The sequence below is a fragment of the Triticum urartu genome, chromosome 2A (genome assembly GCF_056163025.1).
Source record: "Triticum urartu cultivar PI428250 chromosome 2A, HENAU_Tu73, whole genome shotgun sequence".
Taxonomy (NCBI): domain Eukaryota; kingdom Viridiplantae; phylum Streptophyta; class Magnoliopsida; order Poales; family Poaceae; genus Triticum; species Triticum urartu.
Window position 1 is genome coordinate 215,471,914 of NC_141874.1, and position 25,938 is coordinate 215,497,851.

The following is a 25,938-nucleotide window of genomic DNA, read 5'->3' on the forward strand; positions in this document are numbered from 1 at the left end:
GAACTTTAATTTATCATGAACTTAGTCCTGGTAGTATTAGCATATCTATGTTGTAGATCAATAGCTCGCGTTGTTGCTTTCATATGTTTATATGTTCCTAGAGAAAATTGTGTTGAAAGATGTTAGTAGCAATGATGCGGATTGGATCTGTGATCTGAGGTTTATCCTCATTGCTGCACAGAAGAATTATGTCCTTGATGCACCGCTAGGTGACAGACCTATTGCAGGAGAAGATGCAGACGTTATGAACGTTTGGCTAGCTCAATATGATGACTACTTGATAGTTTAAGTGCACCATGCTTAACGGCTTAGAATCGGGACTTCAAAGACGTTTTGAACGTCATGGACCATATGAGATGTTCCAGGAGTTGAAGTTAATATTTCAAGAAAATACCCGAGTTGAGAGATATGAAGTCTCCAACAAGTTCTATAGCTAAAAGATGGAGGAGAATCGCTCAACTAGTGAGCATGTGCTCAGATTGTCTGGGTACTACAATCGCTTGAATCAAGTGGGAGTTAATCTTCCAGATAAGATAGTGATTGACAGAATTCTCTAGTCACCATCACCAAGTTAGTAGAACTTCGTGATGAACTATAATATGCAAGGGATAACGGAAACAACTCCCAAGCTCTTCGTGATGCTGAAATCAACGAAGGTAGAAATCAAGAAAAACATCAAGTGTTGATGGTTGACAAGATCACTAGTTTCAAGAAAAGGGCAGAGGGAAGAAGGGGAACTTCAAGAAAAACAGCAAGCAAGTTGCTGCTCAAGTGAAGAAGCCCAAGTCTGGTCCTAAACCTGAGACTAAGTGCTTCTACTGCAAAGGGACTGGTCACTGGAAGCGGAACTACCCCAAGTGATTGGCGGATAAGAAGGATGTCAAAGTGAACATAAGTATATTTGATATACATGTTATTGATGTGTACTTTACTAGTGTTTATAGCAAACCCTTAGTATTTGATACTAGTTCAGTTGCTAAGATTAGTAACTCGAAACGGGAGTTGCAGAATAAACAGAGACTAGTTAAGGGTGAAGTGACGATGTGTGTTGGAAGTGGTTCCAAGATTGATATGATCATCATCGCACACTCCCTATACTTTCGGGATTAGTGTTGAACCTGAATAAGTGTTATTTGGTGTTTCGTTAAGCATGAATATGATTTGATCATGTTTATTGTAATACGGTTATTCATTTAAGTAAGAGAATAAATTGTTGTTCTGTTTACATGAATAAAACCTTATATGGTTACACACCCAATGAAAATAGTTCGTTGGATCTCGATCGTAGTGATACACATAATCATAATATTGAAACCAAAAGATGCAAAGTTAATAATGATAGTGCAACTTATTTGTAGCACTGCCGTTTAGGTCATATTGGTGTAAAGTGCATGAAGAAACTCCATGCTGATGGGATTTTGGAATCACTTGATTATGAATCACTTGATGCTTGCGAACCATGCCTCATGGGCAAGATGACTAAGACTCCGTTCTCCGGAGCGAGCAACTGACTTATTGGAAATAATACATACTGATGTATGCGGTCCAATGAGTGTTAAGGCTCGCGGCAAGTATCGTTATTTTCTGAACTTCACAGATGATTTGAGCAGATATGGGTATATCTACTTGATGAAACATAAGTCTGAAACATTTGAAAAAGTTCAAAGAATTTCAGAGTGAAGTGGAAAATCATCGTGACGAGAAAATAAAGTTTCCACGATCTGATCGTGGAGACAAATATTTGAGTTACGAGTTTGGTCTTCAATTAAAACAATGTGAAATAGTTTCACTACTCACGCCACCTGGAACACCACAATGTAATGGTGTGTCCGAACGTCATAACCGTACTTTATTAGATATGGTGCGATCTATGATGTCTCTTACCGATCTACCACTATCGTTTTGGGGTTATGCATTAGAGACAGTTGCATTCACGTTAAAAGGGGCACCATCTAAGTCCGTTGAGACGACACAATCTGAACTGTGGTTTGGCAAGAAACCAAAGTTGTCGTTTCTTAAAGTTTGGGACTGCGATGCTTATGTGAAAAAGTTTCAACATGATAAGCTCGAACCCAAATCGGAGAAGTAAATCTTCATAGGATATCCAAAGGAAACTATTGGATACACCTTCTATCACAGATCCGAAGGCAAGACTTTTGTTGCTAAATTCAGAAACTTTCTAGAGAAGGAGTTTCTCTTGAAAGAAGTGAGTAGGAGGAAAGTAGAAAACTTGATAAGGTAATTGTACCTTCTCCTTTATTGGAAATTAGTTCATCACAGAAATTTGTTCCTGTGACTCCTACACCAATTAGGGAGGAAGCTAATGATGATGATCATGAAACTTCAGATCAAGTTACTACCGAATCTCGTAGGTAAACCAGAGTGAGATCCGCACCAGAGTGGTACGATAATCCTATTCTGGAAGTCATGTTACTAGACCATGACGAACTTGCGAACTATGAGGAAGCGATGATGAGCCCAGATTCCGCGAAATGGTTTGAGGCCATGAAATCTGAGATATGATCCATGTATGAGAACAAAGTATGGACTTTGATGGATTTGCCCGATGATCGGCAAGCCATATAAAATAAATGGATCTTCAAGAGGAAGACGGACGCTGATAGTAGTGTTACTATCTACAAAGCTAGAATTGTCGCAAAAGGTTTTCGACAAGTTCAAAGTGTTGACTACGATGAGAGTTTCTCACTCGTATCTATGCTTGAGTCTGTCCAAATCATGTTAGTAATTGCCGCATTTTATGAAATCTGGCAAATGGATAAACAAAACTGTATTCCTTAATGGATTTATTAAAGAAGAGTTGTATATGATGCAACCATAAGGTTTTGTCAATCTGAAAGGTGCTAACAAAATGTGCAAACTCCAGCGATCCATCTGTGGACCGGTGCAAGCATCTCAGAGTTGGAATATACACTTTGATGAGTTGATCAAAGCATATAGTTTTATACAGACTTGCGGTGAAGCCTGTATTTATGAGAAAGTGAGTGGGAGCACTACAGCATTTCTGATAAGTATATGTGAATGACATATTGTTGATCGGAAATAATGTAGAATTATTCTGTAAAGCCTAAAGGAGTGTTTGAAAGGAGTTTTTCAAAGAAAGACTTCGGTAAAGCTGCTTACATATTGAGCTTCAAGATCTATAGAGATAGATCAAGACGCTTGATAAGTTTTTTCAATAAGTACATACCTTGACAAAATTTTGAAATAGTTCAAAATGGAGCAGTCAAAGAAAGAGTTCTTGCCTGTATTACAAGGTGTGAAGTTGAGTAAGACTCAAAGCCCGACCACGCCAGAAGATAGAAAGAGAATGAAAGTCATTCCCTATGCCTTGGCCATAGGTTCTATAAAGTATGTCATGCTGTATACCAGATCTATTGTATACCCTGCACTGATTTGGAAAAGGGAGTAAAATAGTGATCTAGGAGTAGATCACTGGACACCAGTCAGAATTATCCTTAGTGAAATAAGGATATGTTTCTCAATTATGGACGTGACAAAAAAGGTTCGTCGTAAAAAGTTACGTCGATGCAAGTTTTGACATGGATCTGGATGACTCTAAGTCTCGATCTAGATACATATTGAAAGTGGGAGCAATTAGCTAAAGTAGCTCCATTCAGAGCATTGTAGACATAGAAAATTGCAAAATACATAACGGATCTGAATGTGAAAAGACCGTTCACTAAGATTCTCTCACAAGCAAAACATGATCACACCTTAGTACTCTTTGGGTGTTAATCACATAGCGATGTGAACTAGATTACCGAATCTAGTAAACCCTTTGGGTGTTGGTCACATGGCGATGTGAACTATGGGTGTTACTCACATGATGATGTGAACTATCGATGTTAATCACATGATGATGGGATCTAGATTATTGACTCTAGTGCAAGTGGGAGACTGAAGGAAATATGCCCTAGAGGCAATAATAAAGTTATTATTTATTTCCTTATATCATGATAAATGTTTATTATTCATGCTAGAATTGTATTAACCGGAAACATAATACATGTGTGAATACATAGACAAACAAAGTGTCACTAGTATGCCTCTACTTGACTAGCTCGTTAATCAAAGATGGTTATGTTTCCTAACCATGAACAATGAGTTGTTATTTGATTAACGAGGTCACATCATTAGTTGAATGATCTGATTGACATGACCCATTCCATTAGCTTAGCACCCGATCGTTTAGTATGTTGCTATTGCTTTCTTCATGACTTATACATGTTCCTATAACTATGAGATTATGCAACTCCAGTTTGCCGAAGGAACACTTTGGGTGCTACCAAACGTCACAACGTAACTGGTTGATTATAAAGGAGCATTACAGGTGTCTCCAAAGGTAGATGTTGGGTTGGCGTATTTCGAGATTAGGATTTGTCACTCTGATTGTCGGAGAGGTATCTCTGGGCCCTCTCGGTAATGCACATCACATAAGCCTTGCAAGCATTGCAACTAATGAGTTAGTTGCGAGATGATGTATTACAGAACGAGTAAAGAGACTTGCCGGTAACGAGATTGAACTAGGTATTGGATACTGACGATCGAATCTCGGGCAAGTAACATACCGATGACAAAGGGAACAACGTATGTTGTTATGCAGTCTGACCGATAAAGATCTTCATAGAATATGTAGGAGCCAATATGGGCATCCAGGTCCCGCTATTGGTTATTGACCGGAGATGTGTCTCGGTCATGTCTACATTGTTCTCGAACCCGTAGGGTCCGCACGCTTAAGGTTACGATGACAGTTATATTATGAGTTTATGCATTTTGATGTACCGAAGGTTGTTCGGAGTCTCGGATGTGATCACGGACATGACGAGGAGTCTCGAAATGGTCAAGACGTAAAGATTGATATATTGGAAGCCTATGTTTGGATATCAGAAGTGTTCCGAGTGAAATCGGGATTTTACCAGAGTACCGGGAAGGTTACCGGAACCCCCCGGGAGCTAAATGGGCCATGATGGGCCTTAGTGGAAAAAAGAAGAGGCAGCCCTACATGGGCCGTGCGCTTCCCACTTCCCCTAGTCCTATTAGGACTAGGAGAGGTGGTCGGCCCCCTCTCTCTCTTTTCCCCCTCCGCGAATCCTATTCCAACTAGGATTGGGGGGGGGGCGGGAATCCTACTCCCAGAGGGAGTAGGACTCTCCTGGCGCACCCCTTGTGGCCGGCCAGCCTCCCCCCCTTTGGTCCTTTATATACTGAGGTAGAGGCACCCTAGAACACACAAGTTGATCCACGTGATCTATTCCTTAGCCGTGTGCGGTGCCCCCAGCCACCATATTCCTCGATAATACTGTAGCGGAGTTTAGGCGAAGCCCTGCTGCTGTAGTGCATCAAGATCGTCACCACGCCATCATGCTGACGGAACTCTTCCCCGACACTTTGCTGGATCGGAGTCCGGGGATCGTCATCGAGCTGAACGTGTGCTCGAACTTGGAGGTGCCGTAGTTTCGGTACTTGATCGGTTGGATCGTGAAGACGTACGACTACTTCCTCTACGTCGTGTCAGTGCTTCCGCAGTCGGTCTGCGTTGGGTACGTAGACAACACTCTCCCCTCTTGTTGCTATGCATCACATGATCTTGCGTGTGCGTAGGAAATTTTTTGAAATTACTACGAAACCCAACAACTGTTGCCATGCCGGCCCTGACGTCAGCCCCAGAGGGTGGAGTCCTGTGCCCACGACGGCCTGCCGGTACGACCCAGGGACGACGGGTCCCACCAGTCGGCGGGCGAACGGAAGACGACGAGAGCGCCACCAGTCGGCCCGGTTGGGAGTCGGCCCCCAGGAGTCGGCCGGCCCCACCCACGGGCCCCGCGCGCCATTAACCAGACGCGACAGGGAGTGGCCACAGTTATCGCCCGCCAGACGACGGAGCTGTCACCATGACCCCATGACCGAGCCCGCATCATTAGAGGCACGGCTACAATAATCTACAGCTGGCAAGACCCGCCCGCGGCGGACGCGGCCTGTCGGCTCCGTACCGAGCCAGTCGGCGGGGCCCACCAGTCAGCGGGCCCCAGGAGTCGGCGGATAAGAAGACAGCCAGAGAGACTGATGGCTGGGCCCGCGTCCAGCCGGATTACCATTGTACCCCTGGGGGTAGGCCTATATAAACCCCCCAGGGCACCCATGCAAAGGGTTGGAATCCATTAGCACTAGACCAGATCATATAGGAAGGAGAGAGCTAGCCTTGCCTTCTCCTACCTCCAGGAAACAGCTCAAGGAGCAACCGTGTACACACTTTGACATAGTGATCATGCGGAGACCCCGCAGAGCAGCAGTAGGGGTATTATCTCCACGGAGAGCCCCGAAGCAGGGTAAGATTCGCCGGCGTGCATGCCTTCGCCTTATCCCGTTTCCAGGCACCGATGACGTTCTACTCGCCCCCATCATGATAAGCCATCCTTTGGCATATGTCGCACCCAACCCCCAACATTTGGCGCCCACCGTGGGGCCTGGTGCACCGTCGTCCGAAGACCTGCTCTAGACGGGAACCATTTTTCTCCCTGGCGAGCGCAGCCAGCCCGGCACGCCAGACGGAGTTTTGCGCCGACGCACTGCACGACGCTGAGATCGTCTGTGCAGCCAGCTGCCTCGCCGGTCTTGTCGGCGAGGTTCGCCTCTCCGACGAGCCTGCATCCGACACAGGCACGGGCGGCCCCGAGAGGCTCCTCGCGGGCCTCCTTGACCAACTCCACGTCGCCGGTGAGCCTGCCGTGGACTTGGAGTCTGTAGGCTCCACCGACCCGATGCTGGCCGACTCCGACACCGCGTCACTCGACGCGTTCCCCACCAATGTGGTGGTCTACGACGAGCCGCTCCCTCGCGCGGAGAGCGACGGAAGCACCGTCATAGAGGTGCTCGTCATCAGTCATGACGAGCATCCCGGTGGAGGAGCGCATGACCCACTTGGCGCGGCACTGCAAGACCTGACCGCGCCCATTCCGGAAGACGCTGACGTGGAGACGTCGGAGGCGCGCCGCCTTCAGCTCGTCGAAGGCGCGAAGAAGCTGGCTAGCATGAGACGCTTGTCAGAAGCCTACCAGCGTGAGATGGATCGCGCTGTAGGTGGCTCGCCAGCCCCAACTGGGCCCAGCCGCCTAGGCGTGGTCCAGCAGCGCGGCGTGGCCATCGCCAACCTATTCGGGGCAAATCACCCTGTGTACGCCATGCCTGCAGAAAACATTCGAGCCGCCCAGGCGGCGGTGGACAAGCTGGACAACTTCGGGGGCGAAGAGCGCCGCCTGATGACGGAGCGAGTCCAGCGGCTCCTTGACGCGGCTGCCACGCAGAATGAGGCCGGCTGCCGCACAGAGGCGCCGCAGCGACAAAACGACGACCCGCCTCCACGCCGAGACCAAGGCGCGACGTCTCGGACGCCGACTGGTGGCACCCGAGGAAGGAAATACAAGGATCCGGCTGTCAGCCGCAGTCGGACTCGCATTACCATAGAGCGTGACCAAGACGGCCGCCCAAGAGCAGTGGAACGACGGGACGACTGTCCGCCTCCTCCTCCTCGCAAGGAAAGGCGAGTCTCCCCGCCGCCTGTTGACCATCCGACTCTCAGCGACCGCCTTGGCCGCTGAGAGGGAGTCGGAGAAAATGACGCCCGCCACCGGATTGACCGACTTCACCGATCCCTAGCGCTGGAAGAAGAAGACGAGTTAGGTCCGCCTTGTTTCGGTCCCCGCATTTGAGACGAGCCCTTTCCCAAAGGGTTCACGCTCCCAAGAGACACGCCCAAGTACACCGGCTCCGTGAAGCCGGAGGACTGGCTGGTTGACTACTCCACGGCCGTCAACATAGCGAACGGCAACAAGCGCGTTGCCGTAAAATACGTTCCGCTCATGCTCCAGGGCACGGCCCGGACATGGCAGAACAGCTTGAAACCCCGCAGCATCAACAGCTGGGTCGACTTCACCGATGCATTCGTCCGCAACTTCACAAGCACGTACAAGCGTCCCCCCAAACCTCGCCAGCTTTCCTTGTGCGTGCAAGGCCCCAACGAGTCGACTCGCGACTACCTCACGCGTTGGGCCGAGCTCCGGAACTCTTGTGAGGGCGTGCACGAGGTGCAGGCTATCGAGTACTTCAACGCCGGGTGCAGAGAAGGCACCCTCCTCAAGCACAAGCTCCTCTGCGACGAGCCAGAAACCCTCGACGAGCTGCTGATCATAGCAGACAAGTATGCCACGGACGACTCCTCCATGAAGGCGGAGATTCAAGTTAGTGCGACTGGCAAAGTGGCCCATTAGGCTCCTAGAACTCCGGCTGGAGACGCCAGTCGGCGACAACAGCAGAGCGACCACAAGCGCAAGGCCCCACAGCCGGCTTCCAACAGCCGGAAGGTGGCGACAGTCGAAGTCCAGCAGCCGGAAGGGCAGCCTCCACCCAAGCGACAGAAAGGCGGCAAGCCCAACTGGTTGCCGGCTTTCTCATACGAGCAGAATCTGGATGGTCCTTGCAAGTTCCACAGCGGCGCGAAGCCGTCGAATAACACCACCCGGAAGTGCCACTGGCTCACCAGGATCGCCAAAGGAGACGGCCTCCTGCCTCCCCCGCCTGCTGGGCAGCAGCCTCCGCCTCCGCCCTAGTAGCCGACTGTCAGGCTAGTCGGCGCAGTACAAGACGAGTACCCCGAAGAGCACAGAGCCTACGTGGTATTTACCAACGTGGCTGATGATCGGCGCAGCAGGCGGCTGCAGCAGCAAGAGGTGAATGCAGTAGCATCAGAGACACCAGAATTCATGCACTGGTCCGAGAAGCCTATTAGCTGGAGCAGAGCTGATCACCCAGAGGTGATGCCGAGTCCGGGCTCCTATGCGTTGGTCTTGGATGCCACCTTTGCCACAGATAGACGAGCTGCTTGTTTCTCGCGAGTTCTGATAGACAGAGGCAGCAGCATCAACATCCTGTACAAGGACACCATGGAGAAGTTAGGAATCAAGCAAACACAGCTTCAAAATAGCCGGGCTGTGTTCCACGGCATTGTTCCTGGCCTTTCCTGCTCACCAATCGGCATGATCCTGATTGACGTCCTCTTTGGAGACAAAGACCACTTCCGTCGAGAGTCAGTTTGGTTTGAGGTGGTGGATCTCGAGAGCCCATACCATGCATTACTTGGCCGAGCCGCCCTGGCCAAGTTCATGGCGGTCCCCCACTACGCCTACCTCAAGATGAAGATGCCTAGTTCCAAGGGGATTCTGACCGTAGCCGGCGACTACCGGAAGTCGTCTGCCTGTGCGGCTGAAAGTAGTCGGTTGGCCGAGTCCCTGGTGATCGCGATCGAGAAGCGGCTCCTTGACCGGGTTGTGGCGATGGCCGGCAAGCAGCTAGAGGTGTCGCCCAACCCCAAGGAGTCGGAGGCTGAGGGTTCATTCAAGCCGGCCAAAGAGACAAAGAAGATACCCTTGGATCCGGAGCACCCAGAGAGGTACGCTGTCATAGGCGCAAACTTCGACAGCATATAGGAAGGCGAGCTCATCGATTTCCTCCGTGAGAATCGGTACATCTTCGCATGGTCCCCCAAAGACATGCCAGGTGTACCGACGGAATTCGCCGAGCACAAGTTACATGTCCGATCTAATGCGAAGCCCGTCAGGCAGCCCTTGTGCCGCCTATCAGAAATAAAGAGAAGAGTTGTCGGAGAAGAGATAGCCCGACTCCTAGCAGCCGGCTTCATTATGGAAGTATTCTTTCCAGAGTGGCTAGCCAACCCAGTCCTGGTACTAAAGAAGAACAAGCAGTGGCGAATGTGTATTGACTACACAAGCCTCAACAAGGCTTGCCCCAAGGACCCGTTTGCTTTGCCAAGAATTGATCAGGTGATAGACTCCACAGCCGGATGCGAGCTGTTGAGCTTCTTGGATGCATATTCAGGATATCACCAAATCAAGCTGAACCCGACTGACAGACTGAAGACCGTCTTCATCACACCGTTTGGAGCCTTCTGCTACCTAACCATGATGTTCGGCTTAAGGAATGCCGGCGCCACCTTTCAGCGTTGCATGCAGAAGTGCCTCCTCAAGCAACTCGACAGAAATGCCCACGTCTACGTGGATGATGTGGTGGTGAAGACGGAGAAGCATGGAACACTGCTGGAAGACCTCAAGGAGACCTTTGAGAACCTACGCCGATTCTAGATCAAGCTCAACCTTGAGAAGTGCGTCTTCGGAGTACCAGCAGGCCAACTCCTTGGTTTCCTGGTCTCTGAACGTGGCATAGAGTGCAACCCTATAAAGATCAAGCCATTGAGAGGATGGAGGTACCCAGCCGACTGCTGGACGTGCAAAAGTTCACTGGCTGCTTGGCGTCCATCAGCCGATTCATCAGTCGGCTTGGCGAGAAAGCTCTCCTCTTATACCATCTCATGAAGAAGACCACTTTTTTTGAGTGAAACCACAAGGCGGACGAAGCCTTTCTCCAGTTGAAGAAGATGTTGACTACTCCACCCGTTCTGGCGGCTCCGACTCCTAAGGAGCCCATGCTCCTGTACATCGCCGCCACCAGCCGGGTAGTCAGCACAGTCATTATAGTGGAACGCAAGGAGGAAGGCAAGGTACTACCTGTCTAGAGACCGGTATATTACCTGAGCGAAGTGCTGTCAACCTCGAAGCAGAACTACCCCCACTACCAGAAGATGTGCTATGGCGTGCACTTTGCCACCAAGAAGTTGAAGCCTTACTTTCAAGAGCATCCAATCACTATGGTCTGCACGGCCCCACTTGCCGAGATCATTGGAAGCCGAGATGCTTCTGGCCGAGTGGCCAAATGGGCCATAGAGCTGGCTCCCTACACCATCTACTACCAGCCCCGCACCGCCATCAAGTCACAAGAACTGGCCGACTTCCTCGTCGACTAGGCCGAGACCCAGTACCTACCACCAGCGCCCGACTCCACCCATTGGCGGATGCATTTCGACGGCTCCAAGATGTGCACCGGCTTGGGAGTTGGCGTTGTCCTCACTTCTCCTAAAGGCGACAAGCTCAAATACGCACTGCAAATCCACTTCGCCGCCTCCAACAACGACGCCGAATATGAGGCGCTCATTCACGGGCTCCGGCTTGCCAAAGAACTTGGCATTCGCGAGATCCTGTGTTATGGCGACTCAGACTTAGTGGTCCAGCAGTCGTCTGGCGACTGGGACGCCAAAGATGCAAACATGGCGAGTTACCGTTTCCTCATGCAGCAACTCAGTGGATATTTCGAGGGGTGCGAGTTCCTCCATGTGCCAAGAAACGACAACGACCAAGCAGACTCCCTGGCACGAATCGGCTCTACCCGCCAAGCAATACCATCCGGCGTCGCCCTTCAGCGCCTCCTCAAGCCGTCTGTCAAGCCTTCACCAGAATCAGACTCCATCTTTGTGCCGGCTCCCCCCGAAGAAGTCGGATCCGATTCCAGAGCCCCAGCAGACAGTACGAGGATTTTGGTAGATGGCTCCAAAGCCGCCACAGTCGAAGCCGGCCCAGGGACTGCAGAACCCGGCCCGGGGTCCGCGGCGGCCAGCCCGAAGACTCTAGAACTCGGCCTGAGGGCTGCACCAGTCGGCCCGGGGACTTCATTAATCCAGCAAGCGGTTGCTGACTCCAGCCCGCCGCCTCCCAGCCCAGCCGCCCTCGTCCAAGTCGCAGTTCTGGCAGTCGAAGAAATAGCAGCACCCTCATGGGCCCAGCCCATCCTCAAATACCTGGTGAGCAAAGAGCTACCGACTGATGAGATCTTAGCTCGGCAAGTACAACGCCGAGCGGCAGCCTACACCATAGTCAACAGAGAGCTGGTCAGGCACAGCGTCACTGGTGTCTACCAGCGCTGCGTAGAGCCAGAGCAAGGACAAGCAATTCTCAAAGACATCCATCAAGGAGAGTGCGGCCACCATGCGGCTTCAAGAGCACTCATCGCCAAAGCCTTCTAACACGGTTTCTTTTGGCCAACAGCCTTAGAAGAGGCCAAGGAATTGGTCCAAAAATGCAAAGGGTGCCAGAAGTTCCGCTCCAAGCCGCATCAGCCGGCTTCTGCACTCAAGACCATCCCCATTGCCTGGCCCTTCGCAGTTTGGGGCCTAGACATGGTGGGACCATTCAAGATGGCACGAGGTGGCCTAACTCACTTACTTGTCGCAGTGGACAAGTTCACCAAGTGGATAGAAGCGAAGCCAATCAAGAAACTAAATGGTCCGACTGCCGTGACTTTCATCTCCGACATCACAATTCGGTACGGCGTACCACACAACATCATCACCGACAACGGCACGAATTTTGCCAAAGGCGCCTTGGCCCGTTTCTGCGCGACACAGGGCATCCGACTAGACCTAGCGTCCGTCGCCCATCCACAGTCAAACGGCCAGGTGGAGCGAGCAAACGGCCTCATCCTGTCCGGCATCAAGCCCCGACTGGTCGAGCCTCTAGAGCGCTCGGCTGGCTGCTGGCTCTATGAGTTGCCAGCCGTCCTCTGGAGTCTGCACACGACTCCAAACAAGTCAACCGGCTTCACACCTTTCTTCCTCGTCTACGGTGCTGAAGCTGTCATCCCAACAGACATAGAGTTCGATTCCCCGCGAGTCACCATGTACACCAAGGAAGAAGCAGAAGAAGCACGTCAAGACGGCGTCGATCTGCTGGAAGAGGGCCGGCTGTTGGCACTCAGCCGGTCCAGCATATACCAGCAGAGCCTGTGTAGATACTACAACAGGAAGGTCGGGTCGAGATCTTTCCAAGAGGGCGACCTTGTGCTCCGACTGATCCAGCGAACAGCCGACCAGCACAAGCTGTCGGCGCCTTGGGAAGGCCCCTTCATCATCAGCAAAGTGCTGGGCAACGACTCCTACTACCTGATCGATGCTCAGAAGCCCCGAGCACGCAAGAGGGACGACTCCGGCAAAGAGACAGAGTGGTCATGGAATGCAAATCTCCTCCGAAAATTTTACAGTTAAATGCAGTATGTATCACGCTACCTTTTTAAAAGTACCAAGACTTCGCCCCCCCCCGAGAAGAGCTCGGGGACTGCCCTCTTTTATCTATATGATAAGAATTATGCCTTCGAGTATATTACTCTTTGTTATGCCGCTTGGCACCGGGTTCGACTAGTCGGCCCGGGGACTTGCCGCCCTGTGCTATGAAATGCTTCCTGCAACCGGACAAGTAGTGTGTGGCGCCTAAGCCGTCTCCTGTCAGAAGCCGCAGCTCGTAGAGCAACTGTCTGGTGGGTAGGAGTAAGGAAGAATGGGCGTCCACATGAAAAATGACTAAGGACTCAAAGCATAAACATAGCTTAAAGCCGGCTTCCAGCCTTTTTTTCGCAAACCGACTCTTGAATAGTCGGCTTGCCGCCTTCTATCCGACTTGCTAAACAACTCTAGAACGGCTAAGTACCTGCCTTCCCAAAGTGACCAAGAATTTCATCCAGCAGCAGTCGGCAGAGCGGCTGTCCGACTGACAAAGACGGCAACTGAGGGAAGGCGGCAAAGGAAAAAGCCAAAAGAGCAATGAGCAAGAAAAGATAGAAGTCGGATGAATATTTACATAACAAAGGCCCTTGGCCGAACCTTCGAGCAGAAGTTCAAAATACACCCCGCAGGTGGAATTGTGCGAATTAACAAGTTCTTCAAAGACTATTAAAACAGGTAAAACAAAGATAAGGTGGCAGCCTAGGAGGCGACAGACGGGTTCAGAGGATCGGAGGAGATGGCGGTGTTGGATGTTGGGGCGGCCGGCTGGGCGGTCTCGGCTTGATTACCTCCGGTGACAGTCGGCTCGGGCGGGCACAACTCGTTGCTGGAGGCGCGGTCGAGCTGAGGCTGGCCGTCTGCTCCGTCTTCCGGTGCCTCCGTCTCGCTTCCATCCTCCGCCTCGTCTTCCTCCTCGACGCTGGAGCCGATCACCTCCGCCGAGTCCTCGCCATAGTCTGGGTTCATCCCAAACCACTCCAGCGGTACCTCCCCGCCGTCTTCAGCCCGCTCGGGGACAAAGATGCTGGTGTCGGTGTACTCGGCGATCGCCGCCGCACGCTTGACAAGGGCATCTTCCGCGGCTGCCAGCTCCGGCTGGGCCTCTGACCGGAGTGTGGCCAGCCGATCTAGGTCGAGCCCCGGATACCACGCCTTGACGAATTCCAAGGCTCGGCGCGCTCCAGCCCGGGCCGAGGAACCCTTCCAGGCCTCAAGACGGCCAGCCGCGACCTCCAGCCAGTCGGCAATCCGACTGGGGGTGCGCGGAGCCTGCATGTCTGGCCACAGGGCAGCGATCGTTTGGGCGCCGACACATTGAAGCCGGCGCAACATCCAGTGGGCCGGCCGCAGACGAGCCCCAATGCTCAGAATATGCTCGTCAAGGGTCCGGGGGGCATCGGCGGCGATCTCCGCGCCATCCGCCCTCCGCTCCTCGCGATCAGCCTCGATAGCTTGAATGGCGGCCTGCGAGTGGCCGGGGAAGAAGTCTGCCAAGATGGAAAGAATGAAGAACAAGTCAAAAAACCAGGAGCCAGCTCGACCTATAGTCGGCGGCTCGAAGAAGAAAAGCAAAGAAGCTCACCGTCGACGAGGTCCTCGATCTCGTGGAAGCCGGAGGCCAGCATTGCCTCCTTGTCAGTCCAGGAGGAGCGCTCGCTCGCGAACTCGGCCAGGAGGGCGGCCTCCTCCTCTTCCGCCTCCTTCCGCGTCTTCTTAAGCAGCTCTTTCTGCTCTGCCAATTGTGCGGCCAGCAGATCGCGCTCTGCAGCGAGCTTGCTACACTCCTCCCCCTTGGCGCGCAACGCGGTGTGGGCTTCGCTCAGCTGCTGTTGAAGATTGGCGTTGGCCTCTAAAGAGAAAGAAGAAGGAGGGCGTTAAGTCATCAAGAGAGAAGGTCGCCGGGGAGATCCGATCCGACTACTCAGCAGTCGGACCGAATCTCGGGGACTACAGCACGCGGGTGCGCCAGCGCGCCCCCGCAAAGAAGAAAAAGGACTCACTCCGGCTCTCCGACAAGTCGGCGATCCGCTTGCCCAGCTCTTCAATGTTGCGGTTGAAGGAGGTAACACGGAGGTTGTGATAGTCCTGCGACAAGTATTTCAGACAAAAGTTAGTACCCGGAACTCACCAACTGGAGTTCCGGGCCGCCTGCTCAGCAGCCGGCCCAAAACTCGGGGACTACACCCAGTGGGTGCGCTGGCGCGCCCCCACAGAGAGGAACTAGAAAACAAAGACAAAGGAGAAAGCATACCCGGATGGCTGCCCGCGATGCCAGGTGCGCCTTGGTGCAGTTTTGGATAGCATCGCTCTCAGCTCGCAGGTTTGTCTGGACATCCAGAAGCCCCTGGTTCAGCGGGCCCGTGCCGCCTCCTCGCACCCACCCAATGGGCGCGGCGCTCGTCGCTTCGGTGTCTGGGATCGTCGAGATGGCGGTGCCGGTCTCCAAGGGGCGTGGCGCCAAAGTCGCCTTCTCAAGATGGCGACACGTTGGCGAGCCGACTTGAAGGAGTAGCCTTGCCATGGCCTCGTCTTCAGTCGGTGGCAAGGGCAGGCCCACCGGCTGTTTGCCTTGCGCGCTTCTAGACGGCGGCGGGGGCGGCGGTGGTGGCACGACCGCGTCCGGCATGGAGGCGTCACCGCCGCCCCTCTCCACGATCGAGAACTTGCCGCCGGCTTCCTCTGACTGCCCCATGAACTCCGGGGGCGGCGGCGCAGAGTTCAGAGGGGTGACGAACACCGCCGACCGCCGGTGTGCGACTTCCTTAGCCTGTCGCCTTGCCGCGACGGCGGCCTCGGCCTCCTCCAGCTTTTTCAGGGCGGAGGCCTCCGCCTTCGCTTTCTCTAGGCAGGCGGTCTCTTCCTCATCGCGCTTCTCCTGCGCGTTCCGCTCCGTCGCCTCCCGGAGGTCGGCGGCGGGGTCAATCCGCCGAGTAGTGGCAGACGTCTCCGCCGACCCCATAACGGAGGCGGCGGCAACCCTCTCAAGAGTGAGGGGAGCCCTGAAGCGAGGGAAGCATATGAAAGACTCAGACAAAATCAACAAAGAGAAAATAAAGATAAGGGACGGAGGCGCTTACGCAGAGACCAGCTATCGGTGTCAAAACAGGCGGATCTCGGGTAGGGGGTCCCGAACTGTGCGTCTAGGCCGGATGGTAACAGGAGGCAGGGGACACGATGTTTTACCTAGGTTCGGGCCCTCTTGATGGAGGTAAAACCCTACGTCCTGCTTGATTAATATTGATGATATGGGTAGTACAAGAGTAGATCTACCACGAGATTAGAGAGGCTAAACCCTAGAAGCTAGCCTACGGTATGATTGTTGTTCGTCCTACGGACTAAAACCCTCCGGTTTATATAGACACCGGAGAGGGCTAGGGTTACACAGCGTCGGTTATAATGGTAGGAGATCTACATATCCGTATCGCCAAGCTTGCCTTCCACGCCAAGGAAAGTCCCTTCTGGACACGGGACGAAGTCTTCAATCTTGTATCTTCATAGTCCAGGAGTCCGGCTGAAGGTATAGTCTGGCTATCCGGACACCCCCTAATCCAGGACTCCCTCAGTAGCCCCTGAACCAGGCTTCAATGACGATGAGTCGGGCGCGCAGATTGTCTTCGGCATTGCAAGGTGGGTTCCTCCTCCAAGTACTTCATAGAAGATTTTGAACACGAAGGTAGTGTCCGGCTCTGCAAAATAAGTTTCCACATATTGCCATAGAGGGAATAATATTTACACAAATCTAATCTGCTGACATATTCCGTAGCGTGACATCACACTACGGCCAAGTCTTTATTCGAATCGTTTTACTGTCCCACCTCAGTGCGTTTAGCGAGGCGGTTTCCTTGGCACGTCTTGTTAAAGCAGAGATCGTGTCCCCTTATTCTGGGATTCTCATCAATACGGGTGTGGGTAACCCAACCGCGCCATTGACTATGGCGCTTGGGAGATAAGCGAGTTTTACCAGGCTGGTGGGGGCGCATAGTCGCATCCGCCCATATAAGGGGATAAGGACCCACCTTTTCATCCACGCCTTCTTCCTCCTCTGCCTATCCATTTCCGCGCACTCGAGCTCCAGCGCCCAAGTCCGCACACCCCACCTCAACCTTTTCTAGCCATGTCCGGAGCGGGAGGCAAGTGGATGGTCTCCTCCGTCACGGAAGGACACATCAAAAGACTGAGGAAGGCCGGATACTTGTCTAACGACATTGCGCACCGGCTTCCCGAAGAGGGGCAGCTCATCCCCACCCCTAGGCCCCATGAGAGGGTGGTGTTCCTCCCCCATTTCCTCCGCAGACTGGGCTTCCCTCTCCACCCATTTGTCCGGGGGCTCATGTTCTACTTTGGCCTGGATTTCCACGATCTGGCCCCGAACTTTGTCCTCAACACCTCGGCGTTTATCGTCGTGTGCGAGGCCTTCCTCCGCATCCGCCCCCATTTCGGCCTATGGCTCAAGACTTTCAATGTCAAGCCGAAGGTGGTGCGCGACACCCAGGCGGAGTGCGGAGGTGCCATGGTGGGCAAGATGCCCAATGTCCTATGGCTCGAGGGCTCCTTTGTGGAGACCCTAAAGGGGTGGCAATCGGGGTGGTTTTACATCACCGAGCCGCGCGACCCTGAATGGGTCGCAGCCCCCGAGTTCAGATCCGGACCCCCTACGCGGCTCACCTCCTGGAAAGAGATGGGCCTGTCGTGGGGTAAAAAAGGAGAGCTGACCGGACTCCAAACATGCGTCCAAACCCTGGTGGACAAGAAGCTCAAACTTGTCAACGTAGTCCAGGTTATGCTCATCCGCCGGATCCTCCCGTGTCAACAACGGGCTTTCAACCTGTGGGAGTTCGACCCGGCGCAGCACCGAACTCTAAGAAGGCTCTTCGACATGACGTACGAAGATGCCTGGAAGGTGCTTTTCAAGGGCACCGAGGCCCCCGCATCCGCTACCGAGGATCGAAGATTCAGCATGCAGCGTCACGCTAGTGCGGTAAGCTGTTTTTACCTTTTACAGGGTATTAGTTTTGCATAGTTTGACTCCATGAAGGATCTAAGCTCCCTTACCTTTGACAGGATTGGCAGAAGACGTTCGGATAGATCAACTGTCCGGCTCCTTTGCCCGAAGGCCCAGCGGACGCTCGCTTAGCGAAGCTGCTGGTTCCGGCACCCTATGTGGTGCCGGAGAAGAAGGCCACGGGGACTCGAAAGAGTTCCCTGCGCCTGGGGGTGTCGGATTCATCATCCGACGACTCCAAGACGCACTCCTCCCATGAAGACGAGGAGGAGGAAGAAGAGACCTCTCCCCCTCCAGCGGGGGGAGAGAAGAAAAGGAAGGCCACCCCAACTGGGGAGGCCGAAGGTTCCAAGAAGGGGAAAACCCTTCCTCCGGACGGCTCCACCAACACCGACGATGGCGAAGAGGAGTGGCCGCACAGGGCCAAGCCCCTGGCGAGATCGTAAGTATCCGGATACCAGAGTGATTCATAGTATTCCTCCATTGCACACCTTTTCCTTATGTCGAACATGTTTATGCAGTCCACCCAAAGACCGGCTCGACGTGTCGTCGAGCGGTTCCCTGGATTCGTCGGATGTGAATTCGCTTCCGACGGCTACCTCCCCCCACCGTACGGACGATGCCGAGGTGCTGTCCCAACAGGTTCCAAGCCAGGAGGAGGTGGTCCTGGAGGCGCTGCAAGGCGACCTCCCGGACTCCAGGCACAAAGGGGATAAAACCCCCAAGGGCTCCGAGTCCGGCCTTGAGCCGGACACCGCGCCGGAACCTTCAATGGTTCCGGTCTCCGGTAGGCAGCCTCCTTCCAAGAGGAGCAAGCCTACCCAGCCGGTGACCTCCGTTCAACCGGAGGCACCGGACAATTTGCTGGAGGTGCTTAACGGCGCCTCCATCAACGAGGAGCACCGCACTATTATGAGTGCGGTGATCCAGAAGGTTCAGTCCGCCAAGAGAAGACTGACTGAAGCCTGTGCCAGCCTTCTAACAGGCTTTGAGGTAAGTAAAGAATATGTAAAAATATTACCGCATAGACAATAGCCCCTGATGCTCTGTTCGGTGTTCGGAAAGAAAAGCCGAATAGAGGATCTAATAACATTCGCAGGAGTCTGACATAATCAAGTCAATATGTGTATGCAGGCTTCGCTGCTGGCCTCCGCCGCACTGACCGTGGAGATGGATATGCTGAAGCAAAACCTCGCGCGGTCCGAGAGCGAGCTCGGCCAAGCCAAGAGGCAACTCGAAGAGAAGGAAGGTAAGTAATACCTTGCGCAAGTATATAGAGAAGATGTGGTTGCAAAAAATGACAGGATCAACGTGCTATTATAGGGGCCACGACCGAGGTGGCAACCCTTAAGCAAGCGCTGTCCGAGGCCGAAAACAGAGCGGCCACGGAGCGCACAGAGAGAGGGAAGCAGGAGGCGCGGGTGGAGGAGGTGCAGAAAGAGCTCCAGGCTCTCGTGAAAAAACACGAGAGTTTGGAGCTTGACTCAAAGACGCAAGCGTCCGAGCTTACGGCATCCCTCAAGAGCGCGAAGTCTGCCAAGGCCGAAGCCCAGAAAGCCCTCCAAGAAATTGGAGCGATGAAGAAGATAGCGGCAGGTAAGGCATTCATTATGCAAAGCAAGCACGTGAAAGTGAATTACTTGTTACTTACCCGAGTCCGGAGCTCTCCAGGACCATTCGCAGATTTGCCCCGCAGTGCGTCTGATGCCGCCGCCTACTACCGAGCCGAGGAGGGGAGCTCGACGGAGAAGGTGTTCTGGTCTCAGTATGCTGAGGCCGGACACCTGGTGCCTTTGAGCGACCAGCTGAAGCAAATGGTCGAGCTCCACAAGGTGGCCGAACAGGCCATAAAGGGCCTCGTAGTTCGGCTTTGGCCTGGAGAGGCTCTACCTGGGAGCTACTTCGGGCTGGTGAGGCGGCTGGTGGATGCCTGTCCACGGCTTGAAGTAATCAAGCGCTCCGTCTGCATCGAAGGTGCCCGTAGGGCGCTTGCCCGTGCTAAAGTGCACTGGGGCAAGATGGATGCGGAGAAGCTGGTGAAGGACGGGCCGCCGCCCGGCAAGGAGCATCGCGTCCCGGAAGCGTATTATGAGGGCGTCCTGAAGGGTGCCCGCCTTATAGCGGATGAATGCTCCAAAGATGTAATTTTTGAGTAAACTCGCATTTGTGATCCTGTACGCTGAAAACTTGTTCATATGCGCTAAGAAACGCTTTTGAATTTAAAATATTACCTTCTGTGCGGCCGTTTATCAAATTTGAGAGATGGCGAGTCGTCGGCTTCTGCCCCCATGCCACGAGTGCTGGGGTGTTCGGGATAAACATGAGCGCTCTTTTTCCCATTCTTGGGGTCCTTCGAGGGAGGCGCTCAACACAACGAACAAGGAAATCGGACTATAATGCTTGAACACTCTCACTTAGCCATAGAATTCTATAATTTTAAATTTCGGCGAAGCCCCTAGTGTTCGGAAGACCGAGTTCGGGGCGCTATCCACGCCTAGGCCGGACAAAGCCGACTCCTCGCTCTAAGCGGCATAAGACTTTAGGGACTCGAAAACCTCTCAAACAGCGACCAACTCTCACCTCATCATGACGGTCAGTTTTAGCTTTCTCTACTGAGGTGCTTAGCCCAGCTCAACTGGGGCACAATCGCAGTAGTTCTCCTAGTGCTACCTTAGCCGATATAACAGAACGTAAGGTACCAAAACATAGGAGCCGGGCAAACCCAACTATTGACCCAAGAGATGATTCGGAGCCGATGCATATAATGCTATACGTTCGGGGTGCCGCACTTGTGAAAGTGTTCAGACTTCTCACACCGTATTGTGGGGTACTTAAGCCCCTGGCGTATTGGCCGTACCAAAGTGTACGGGTGCAACATGTCATTAATGAACATATATTCGTAAAAAAGAGTAATGCAATAATAGACGGAAGCTATGCATTGTTTATTTAAAAAAGCTGCGATCAAAGCAGAACGATACAAATAATGCGATAAGCAAACAATGGGACTATTTAACGTGTCCTTCCCAGGGGCGAGCTGCGGAATGACATGTGAAACAGGTATACTACTCGTTATAGAGACCACCTTAGAGTTCCATTATGCGGCGTAGCTTTCTGCTTCCCTGGTTGTATCGTTTGTGCGGCAATTGTACTGCTGGACAAGCCTTCTGAAGAATGGAGTCCTGAAAATAAGAGAAAATTAAGAAATCGGCAGCCCCTAGTGCGGTTTAAGCCGCGTTTCGGGCGTGCCGTGATGGTGCCCCTCCCCCCGTGCCCATGGTATTTCCAGAGCGTAGTTATGTACGTGCAACACTGGTTTCGCAAGTTCGCGAGGGATGGGGTTGGGGCCGCATTGCTACGCTTGCTCGGAACGTGCCAAGCGGTCTTGTTGTAGGTTACTCTGGGCGCGCTTGACGGTGTCCAAATGTTTAATGGCCGGACTGGAGAATTGCCTTGAGAGGCTGCTTTGTACTTCCGCTGCGATAGCCGCCGTATGCTCCTCCGTTCGGAGAGAGCGTTTGGTGTTTCCATTGACTGTGATGACTCCTCGAGGGCCTGGCATCTTGAGCTTGAGGTATGCGTAGTGCGGCACCGCATTGAACTTAGCAAATGCGGTTCGCTCGAGCAGTGTGTGATAGCCACTTCGGAACTGGAGTATGTCGAAGATTAACGCCTCGCTTAGGAAATTATCCGGAGATCCGAAGACCACTTCAAGTGTAATTGAGCCTGTACAGTTGGCCTCTACACCTGGTATGACGCCTTTAAAGGTCGTTTTAGTGGGTTTAATCCTCGAGGGATCAATGCCCATTTTCCGCATTGTATCCTGGTAAAGCAGGTTCAGGCTTCTGCCGCCGTCCATAAGGACTCTAGTGAGGTGAAATCCGTCAATAATTGGGTCTAGAACCAATGCGGCGAATCCGCCATGACGGATGCTAGTGGGGTGGTCCCTTCGATCAAAAGTGATCGGGCAGGAAGACCATGGGTTGAACTTTGGGGCGACTGGCTCCATCGCGTATACATCCCTTAGCACACGCTTCCGCTCCCTCTTGGGGACGTGGGTTGCGTATGTCATGTTCACCGTACGCACTTGTGGGGGAAAACCTTTCTGTCCACTATTGTTCGGCGGCCGGGGCTCCTCCTCGTCATCGCTATGCAGCCCCTTGTCTCTGCTTTCGGCATTTAACTTGCCTGCCTGCTTGAACACCCAACAATCCCTGTTGGTGTGATTGGCTGGTTTTTCGTAGGTGCCATGTATGTGGCATGAGTGGTCGATTATTCGGTCAAAACTGGACGGGCCCAGAGTATTTCTTTTGAATGGCTTTTTCCGCTGACAGGGTTTAGAGCCTCTGAATCCGGCATTAACTGCCGTATCCTCAGCATTGTCACCATTAATGCGGCGCTTTTTCTTGTTGCGACGTGACCTGCCACTGCTATCCTTGGTATCCGAATTACCAGGGCTCTTGGTCATGTTATTGCTGCGAGCTAGCCAGCTGTCTTCTCCCGCGCAAAAGCGGGTCATAAGTGTCGTGAGGGCTGCCATAGATTTCGGCTTTTCCTGTCCTAGGTGCCATGCAAGCCACTCGTCGCGGATGTTATGCTTGAAGGCTGCTAGGGCCTCTGTGTCCGGACAGTCGATGATTTGATTTTTCTTGGTTAGGAACCGTGTCCAGAATTGTCTGGCCAATTCCTCTGGCTGCTGAATTATGTGGCTTAGGTCATTGGCGTCTGGTGGTCGCACATAAGTGCCCTGGAAATTGTCGAGGAATGCGGCTTCCAGGTCCTCCCAACAACCAATTGATTCTGCTGGCAAGCTGTTAAGCCAATGCCGAGCTGGTCCTTTAAGCTTGAGTGGGAGGTATTTGATGGCATGTAGGTCATCATCGCGGGCCATGTGGATATGAAGGAGATAGTCCTCGATCCATACCGCAGGATCTGTTGTGCCATCGTATGATTCGATGTTCACGGGTTTGAAACCCTCGGGGATTTTATGATCCATTACTTCATCTGTGAAGCATAGTGGGTGTGCGACGCCTCTATATTGGGCTATATCACGGCGCAGCTCAAACGAGCTTTGTCTACTGTGTTCGGCCCGGCCGGATTTACTGTATCCGGCGTGACGAGTACCGTCTCGTGCCGTGGGGCGCCCACGTGATCCGTAGATCGATCTTGTTTGCCTTGCCTTGTCCTCTAATATATCTCGCAGGTCTGGCGCATTTTCCCATGCCTTGGTATTTTTTGAGCGGCGCAGGGGTGCGGCTTGAGTGGAGGGCCGAGAGGCCTCTCTGTCGCGGCCACAGGGTGGCCGGTCGGCCGCATCATGCGCTGGTGATGTAGGTTTAGGTGCTTACTCCTCTAATTGGGGTAGCAACCTGCGCTTTGGGTAGCTCTTGGAGGGGCGTTCGAGTTCATACTCTTCGGCCGCAAGGACTTCAGTCCATCTGTTGGCTAGCAAATCTTGATCAGCTCTAAGTTGTTGCTATTTTTTCTTGAGGCTGCTCGCCGTGGCCATAAGCCTGCGTTTGAAATGCTCTTGTTCGACGGGATCCTCCGGCACGACAAATTCGTCATCGAGGCTTGCCTCGTCTTCGGAGGGAGGCATATAATTATCGTCCTCGACCTCTCTGTCTGCCGCTCTCTCATGAGGGCTGGCTTCTCTATCCTCCTGTGCTGAATCTTGCTGGAGGTGGTTGTCTTCGGCACTGTCCGGGGTGTTATTATCTCCCGTGCCGGAATCACCATTTTTTCTTTGGTGGGATTTAGAGCGGCGCCGCTGACGCCGGCGCTTAGGCTGCTTCTTGGAGGGGTCATCCTCCGCTGTTCCATTGCCATTGCCTTCTTTTGGGTTGTCCACCATGTATATGTCATACGACGAGGTGGCTTTCCAGTGCCCTATAGGCGCTGGTTCTTGATCGTCTCCTGCATCGGCGTCCATACCGTCGATGTCTTCGGAGTCGAAGTCGAGCATGTCGGTTAAATCATCGACAGTGGCTACGAAGTGGGTGGTGGGTGGGCTTTGAATTTCTTCATCATCCGCATCCCAACCTTGCTGACCATAGTCCGGCCAGGGCTCTCCTGATAAAGAGAGAGACTTTAGTGAATTCAGAATATCGCCAAAGGGCGAGTGCTGAAAAATGTCCGCGCCGGTGAACTCCATGATCGGCGCCCAATCGGGTTCGATCAGTAGGGGCGCGGAGGGCTTGGAGTCAGGAGAGGAGTCCGGCTCCTTGGAGTCACGGGCTTCGCAGAGAATAGGGCTGGTGTTCGGCTCGATCGCCATAGAGATTGCAGCCCCCGAGGCGGTGTCTAACCACCCATCCTCGATTTGTGTGATCGGCTCTGAGCTAGGGGTCGGAGCGGACACAGGTGCGGCCTCCAGGACACTGTTCGGCAACAGAGCTAGATCATGCCCATCGTGACAGTGCGGCGCACTCGGGTGTGACTCGAATCCGTTGAAGATCAAGTCTCCGCGGATGTCGGCTGTGTAGTTCAAACTTCCAAATCTGACCTGATGGCCAGGGGCGTAGCTTCCGATCTGCTCCAGATGACCAAGCGAATTGGCCCGTAGGGCAAAGCCGCCGAATACGAAGATCTGTTCGGGGAGAAAAGTCTCACCCTAGATCGCATCGCTGTTGATGATCGGAGAAGCCATCGGGCCTAAAAGTGACGACACAGAGGAACTCTCAATGAAAGCACCAATGTCGGTGTCAAAACCGGCGGTCTCGGGTAGGGGGTCCCGAACTGTGCGTCTAGGCCGGATGGTAACAGGAGGCAGGGGACACGATGTTTTACCCAGGTTCGGGCCCTCTTGATGGAGGTAAAACCCTACGTCCTGCTTGATTAATATTGATGATATGGGTAGTACAAGAGTAGATCTACCACGAGATCAGAGAGGCTAAACCCTAGAAGCTAGCCTATGGTATGATTGTTGTTCGTCCTACGGACTAAAACCCTCTGGTTTATATAGACATCGGAGAGGGCTAGGGTTACATAGAGTCGGTTATAATGGTAGGAGATCTACATATCCGTATCGCCAAGCTTGCCTTCCACGCCAAGGAAAGTCCCTTTCAGACACGGGACGAAGTCTTCAATCTTGTATCTTCATAGTCCAGGAGTCCGACCGAAGGTATAGTCTGGCTATCCGGACACCCCCCAATCCAGGACTCGCTTACCAGCGGCGGCTTCTTCACTTCCTTGCGGAAGCGGTTGGCTTTTGCGGCCGCCTCTTCCCGCTTGGTCGCGGCGGCCGCTCCCTTAAACTTCTTCGACCGGCCACCAAGTGTACTCGGCCCGGCCCGACGCTTCTTCGCACCGCCTTGAGCGTCCAAGACAGCGGAGGAACTCGCACTTGGCTGGCCAGCCTTTGGCTGGTGACACGGGGCGAATTCCCCCTCAGCATCGTCATCAGGCCAGTCGGCGAAAGTGGCCGTAGGCCTGGAGCCGCCTGCTTCTCCTCCTCCTCCCTCGGCGTCGGCCTCCATAGCCGCTGCCCCCAAGTCAGGATCGTCGACGTCGCCCTCCGCCCGATCGGGGACAAACTGATGAGACGGCCCCGTGGTGCCGACCAAAGGAGGGACAAGAGGGTTCTGATTCAAAACGAAAACGGTCAGACTGGACAAGTCGGACTCGGCAACAAAAGAAACAGAAGAAGAAGGAAGACAACTTACAATAGGCGGGGGGTTGGCGCGTGAGTACGACTCCTTGCCGAACCGCCAATCCACCGAGAGACCGCAGTTCGCGATGTAGTTCACCGTGTCCGCCACCTCCGCGTGAGGCATGTCCTTGGAGCACATCCGACTCGGGTCCCGATGACCGCTCATCTGGCAGATCAGGTGAGGTCGGCCTTGGAGTGGGAGGACTCGGCGCGCCACGAAGGCGGCCAGCAAGTCGGCCCCAGTCAAGCCCTCCGACTGCGTCAGCACTCGGAGTCGCGCGACGGCGGCAGCGCCAGCAGGAGACAACATCC